We start from the raw sequence: 6,954 nt of genomic DNA on the forward strand, positions 1-6,954 counted from the left end.
GTTACTCTTGGGGATGACGATGTATTGTGGATGCAGGACCGGTTATGTGTGCCCAATGTAGATGAGTACATGAGTTGTTTCTTCATGAGGCCCATAGTTCTCGGTACTTCATTCATTCGAGTGTCGCCAAGATGTATCGGGACTTGAGGCAACACTATTGGTGGTGGAGAATGTAGAAAAACATAGTGGAGTATGTAGCTCAGTGCTTAAATTGTCAGTAGGTGAAGTATGAGCATCAACAGTCAGATGGGTTGCTTTAGAGGCTTGAGAGTAAGAGTAGAACCATTTATGGAATAACTTTACATTTACGTATCGTTATTTGAATCACCCCAAAAGAAGGAAGGATTAGCCTTGACATACCTGGTCTTAACCCACTGGCTCAAGAGCTCAACTCAAATCCGCTTCATGATCTATACGATAACAAGAATAATACTATTGTCAACCATATGAATAATTCTCTTAATCGCATAACAACCTATCCTACAATGAAATGGATAGTATTTCCCCTGTTCTTATCATTCCCTCAAGCCTACCATAGGCAAGGTAATACAACAACACAACTAGAAATTTCTATAATAAGTTTTATAACCTAAACAATGATACAACAAGCGGAAAGCTCGGCTACGATTATCAACCATACTTCTCCAATCTTTTCTTTACTTCAAACACATATAAATGTATACACCAATTGTATACTCAAGTTACTCCAACAATTTCTAGGCACAACAAAACTTAGAAAATTACCGAATAGCCGATACAACAACAACAACGTCAAAATACGATTTTTCCGCTATTAATTCCATAATTCTCATCCTGCAATTTAGCCATGACCTAGACAAATTTAAATACACCAAGGAGAGGAAAGTTCTTACCTTATAATCCAAGAAATACTCTTATTCCACCTTACTTCACAACGAAGAAATCCCGGATTACCAACGTGCCAAAACGGAACAACGAGATCGAGGTGGTGCGCAAAACCTGTATATTATGTTTGAGAAAGATTACACTCTTCTTCCATAGAATACCAACTCACGTTGCTGCTTTTACAATATAATTTCACATTGATGTTAGATCCCCTGTGATGTAGTACTGCTGCTATGTATAATTCCAAAATGAAAGGTTGCTTCAAAATTTTCCACTTCTCGTTGAAATGAAGGAACCAAAATAGTTGCTACCTAGTTTTATTTATGAAACACCATATTTAGCTAAAGTGATAAGGGGATCATATTTGCTGCAATTGTTTCTTATAAGAAGATTCCAAAGAAAGTTTTTTTATCCATCATGGTCTATGGGGTCCACCCACCTCTTCATTATATCACTATACCACCAATTTCTTCCAAATGTCCACTCATAGATCCTATAAAAGGACATTAGTCATATGTTACATATTGTCATGGATCCACGAAGACATGCCAATATCATACTTATCCTTCTATTTAATACTTACTTAATCCCACCTACAATTCAATAATTAACAACGTATCCACATTATTAATTCTAGCACTCAGTTTACTTAAATACAAATATACTTCATATACCTTATTATCATGGTCATATGGTATAGCACTAGTCCTTAAATACGGGGTATTATAGCTTGGACTATTTTTTTCATTCTAAAATGTCAACCTTCGACGAAACTCATTTTTTTTATTCGTTTACCCTCTGACCTCAAAGACTTTACTTATCACTCGTTACAAATGGCATAATTACTAATAACCTGAAAAATAATCTTGTCCTTGTACTTATGTCAATTATCTTACGACAAATCCAACGTACAAAAGTATGGGATATAACAGTTTTTCCCATGAAGGGTGTTATGAGGTTCGGGAAGAAGGGAAAGTTGAGCCCTAGGTATATCAGACCTTTTGAGATTCTTGAGAGTATTGGTGAGGTGGACTACAAACTTACACTACCCCCTAGTCTAGCTGCCATTCATCCATTATTCCATGTCTCTATGCTCCGGAAGTATCACGGTGATCCGTCACATGTGTTGGATTTCAACTCAGCCCAGTTGGACAAGGATTTGTCTTATGTTGAGGAGCCACTAGCCATTTTGGACATGCAGGTCCGAAAGTTGAGGTCGAAAAACATTACTTCAGTGAAGGTTCAGTGGAGGGCTCAACCAGTTGAGGAGGTGACTTAGGAGAACGAACATGATATGCATCAGGGATGTCTCTGTACTCATTTGAGGATGAATGTTTGTTTTAAGAGAGGGAAGATGTAACGACCCGGCTAGCCATTTTGAGTATTTTAGGCTTTATCCCCTATTTATTGACTCATCTATGTTTTATTATGGTTATGTGACTTTCCGGGAGTATTTGGTTTTGGTTTCGGGTGAGTTTCAGAGTGAATTGGAACATATAATCCCTAAGTTGGAGGCTTAATTTAAAAGAATTGACCATAGTTTGATTTTTGTGTAAATGACTTTAGAATAGAGTTTTGACGGTTCCAATAGCTTTGTATGGTGATTTCTAACTTAGGAGCGTATAAGGATGTTGTTTTGAAACTTGTTGGTATATTCTAACGGGGTCCCGAGGCCCCCGGGTGTGATTCAGATTGAATCCGGAACAAATTTGGACTTCTGTGATTGCTGAAGCTTGGATGTGTCTTGTGCAATTGCACCTGCGCACTTTGGGCCGCAGGTGCAGCAACGCAGAAGCATCCCTCACCCTGGAGAATCGAGAATTGGACTTGTCAGCTGTGACCACAGGTACGGTCATTTATCTGCAGAAGCGGACTCGCTGATGCGGGGAATGCATCGCCGAAGCAGAATGGTCCAGCCCTAGGGTCACAGAAGCGGAGGGCACTCCCTAGATGCGCTTGCACAGAAGCGCTTAGGGGTCCGCATATGGACTTGAGTTTACAGAAGCGAATTGGACTTGAGTTTACTTTTTATTTCTCTTTAAAGATTACAACTTTATTGTTCGCAATAGCTTCCTATAGTTTATATTTATGGTATAAAGTTATTTTGGCTTGATTCAAGCTGTTCAGAGTTATATAATCAAGGGAAATGCTTACTAGTGGATTGAGTTAGCTTATTCTGAGGTAAATATCTTGCCTAACTTTGTGGGGGAAACTACCCCTTAGGATTGGTGTTGTTTTGTGTTAATTATGATATGTGGAAGCCATGTACGCAAGGTGACGAGTGTGTACACGGGCTAAATATGGTAATTGCCCAATTTTAGCCATGTAGATTCATTTCATGCCTTTAATTGAGTTACTATAACATGTTATATTCATCATCATTAGTCTATTTCTGAGGCCTTAGCGAGAGCGAGTGCTGGTATCCGTAAGAAGAAGGACCCCTTCCCTACCACTAAGAAAGGGGAAAATAAGGCGGATGAGGGCATCCTCTTAACCAAGAGAAGAGCTTGATGTTCGTCGAGATAAAAATTAATGGCAAGCCAATTCGGGAGATCATAGACATGGGCACTACTCACAACTACTTAGCCTCAACTCAACTAGAGCTCCTTGGTCTAGTTGTGGGAAAGGGAAAAGGTCATGTCACGGCTATCAACTCACCGCCTCTGCCAGTAGGTGGAATAGCCAAAGGAGTGCCGGTGAAGCCTGGTCCTTATGAAGAAAAATTCAACTTGCACGAGGTGATAATAGATCACTTTGAACTAATCGTTGGGTTGGAATTCATGCGGCAAACCAACACCATTCCTGTTGGACCAAGCCCTGCATCATCCCATGCACAACCATAAATATGACCGATTAGAATATCTCGGCCCTGCAATTGAAGAAGGGAGTCAAAAGACATGAACCTACGTTCCTAGTTACCCTTTTTATTGTAGATATGGGACACTCTTCGGGTCCTATTCCTGCACCCATGAAAGAGATGCTAAAGGAGTTTAAAGCGTCATGCCACAAGACATACCAAGGAGACTCCTGCCTAAGCGCACTGTGGACCATGATATTGAGTTGGTGCCAGGTGCGAAGCCACCTGCCTGGGCGCCTTACAGAATGTCACAACCTGAACTCACCAAGCTTCGGAGATAGTTGACGGAAATGCTAGACATGAGGATCCTTGTGCCCTCCAAGTCCCCTTATGGGTCCCCTTTGCTATTCCAAAAGAAACATGATAGCATCCTACAAATCTGTGTAGATTATCGGGCCCGAAATAAAATCACCATGAAGAACAAGTACCCTATCCCACTAATGGCAGACTTATTCGATAGATTGGGTGGTGCTACAGTGTTCACCAAAATAGACATGAAGACAGGTTACTGGCAAGTCTGAATTGGTGAGGGAGATGAACACAAGATGATCTGTGTGACAAGATATGGGTCGTACGACTTCCTGGTCATGCCATTCGGCTTGACTAATGCTCCAGCCACATTTTTCACCTTGATGAACGAAGTCTTTCGAGAGTACATTAACGAGTTCATAGTGGTATACTTGGACGACATTGTGATATATATCAAAACATTAGAGGAACACTTGCGGAAGGTCCTAGCCCGACTGCGGGAGCACAAATTATATGTGAAGCTATCCAAGAGCGCATGCACCTAAAAGTAGATTGACGTCCTCGGACATGTCATTAAGGAAGGGAAGATAAAGATGGACCAACAGAAGATTCAGGCTATCACAGATTGGCCGTTGTATAAGGATATCCACACCTTGAGGGCGTTCCTCAGCTTATGCAACTTTTATCGGCAATTTGTGAAGAATTACTCTCATTGCTAGCGGAGGCCTTCAACGCATTGAAAGCGGCAATGTCTAGTAGCCCTGTCTTGGCCCTTCCTAATTTGGCCAAGCCATTCAAAATACAAACGGATGACCCTGACTATGCTCTACGTAGAGTTTTTCTATAAGAGGGGCACCCGGTGGCATACGAAAGCCGGAAGTTGAAGGATGCAGAATGGCGCGATGCCGCCCAGAAAAAAGAATTATTGGATGTTGTCCATTGCTTGCTCCTTTGGAGGCACTATCTATTGGGAACCCCGTTCGTGGTCAAACAGACAACATAACGGTTAGCCATTTCATGACCCCAACCAAAGCTGAATGGCCGACAAGCCAAGTGGCAGTAACTCCTAGCGAAATTTCACTTCAACCTGGAGTACCAAAGTGGGAAGACCTACTAGGTTCCCGATACACTCAGTCAAAAGGCTGAGTTAGCATCGGTGTGCCTACTCGCCACCCTATGGGGGAGCGAAGTGGCCACCACTATAAGAGACCAGATACACGATCTACTCCCATAGGATCTTGCTGCATAATATTTGGTCAATTTTGTGGTATAGAGCAAGACTCACCAGTTCTACATGGAAGATGGGTTCTTAAAGGTGAAAGGGAACCAACTTTATGTACCTAAAAGAGGAGATCTATGAAGGACTCTTCTGATGGAATGCCATGATACTTTGTGGGCCGACCATCCAGTTGAAGAACGCACCATAGAGTTGTTGCGCCGTGCTTATTATTAGCCTCAAATGGCTGATGGTGTTGCTCAGTATGTGAAGACTTGCCTTGTATGACAGAAATACAAGTCAGGCCGCCTGACACAAGAGGGACTTCTAGAGCCATCGCTTGTTCCAAAGAGACCTTGGGAAAGCATTTCACTAGATTTCATCACCGGATTACCCAAGGTCGGAGATCGTACAACTATCTTGGTTGTGGTAGATCGGTTTTCTAAGTATGCTACATTTATAGCTGCCACACAATATATATCAACAGAATATACAACTTAACTCTTCTTCTCTCATGTTGTCAAATATTGGGGTCTACCTAAAGACATTGTTAGTGATCGCGACTCTCACTTCACTACTAAGTTTTGGACTCTTCTCTTTAAGTACCTCGGGTCGAAATTGAGCCATAGTTCAAGTTTCCATCCGCAATCTGATGGCCATACGGAGCAGTTAATGGCATGCTAGAGGAATATCTCTGCTATTTTGTTACCGGATCGTAGAAGAATTGAGTGAAGCTTATGGATGCTGCTCAACTGTATTTCAATTCACAAAAGAGATCTAGTACAAACAAAAGTGCTTATGAAATTATTACTGGATAATAACCGCTACTCCCACATACTGTGAATGCCCCAAACATGTCGAAATCTCCTCGAGCTACTAGCTTCTCGAAGGAATGGAAGCAAAATTCAGAGATAGCACGAAGCTATCTTGTCAAAGCCCAGAAGCGGATGAAAAATCATGTTGATCAAAATTGTCGCTTTGTTGAATATGAAGTAGGAGACAAAGTGATGGTGAAAATCCCATAGCGGGTACTTGTTTGTAAGGGTCCATGACCGTCGCCTATTACAAAAGTACATTGGACCCTTGTCTATTGGGAAGCGCATTGGAAACGTTGCATACATTGGACCCAGCCTGGTGGAAGATTCATCCAGTCTTCCATTTTAGCCTTTTTAAATCTTTTCGGGAAGACATGGAGGATCCTTCGTTTAGCCAAATCATAATACCCAGTATTCAAGGTCCTAATTAAACCGAGAAAAAGTGAGTAGAAGCTATTCTTCATGATCGAGTGATTCATGCTTCAAGGAAAGATCACCAAGAGTTCCTGGTGAAATGGCAGGGCTGTGATGCAAAGGAGAATACATGGGAGAGGGGAATAAACCTCAAAGCCAACAAGAGCCTGATCAAAGATTATCTTGCAAGTAAGGCACCGAGGATGTCGCCAACATAGGTGAGGGAGAATATCATGGGCATCTTTCCATCCATTCCCCATGACCCCTTTGACGTGCCCTATGGCGTCCTGGCAAGCCTCCCAATGCCTAGATACGAGACTTTCGGAGGCCAATACATGAGGAAAAGGCATAGCGGAGTAATGAATTTCACGGTTTGAGGTAAGTATCTTGCCTAATCGTGAGTGGGGGAAATTACCCATTAGGCATTGAATCTTATGTGGAAATTGTGTAATTGAAACCATGTACTCGAGGTGACGAGTACGTACTTGGTTTATATGTGCAAATTACATTGGTTGAAATTCGTAGACGCCTTTATGTAT

This window comes from Nicotiana tabacum, chromosome 12 (genome assembly GCF_000715075.1).
Source record: "Nicotiana tabacum cultivar K326 chromosome 12, ASM71507v2, whole genome shotgun sequence".
NCBI classification, from domain to species: Eukaryota; Viridiplantae; Streptophyta; class Magnoliopsida; order Solanales; family Solanaceae; genus Nicotiana; species Nicotiana tabacum.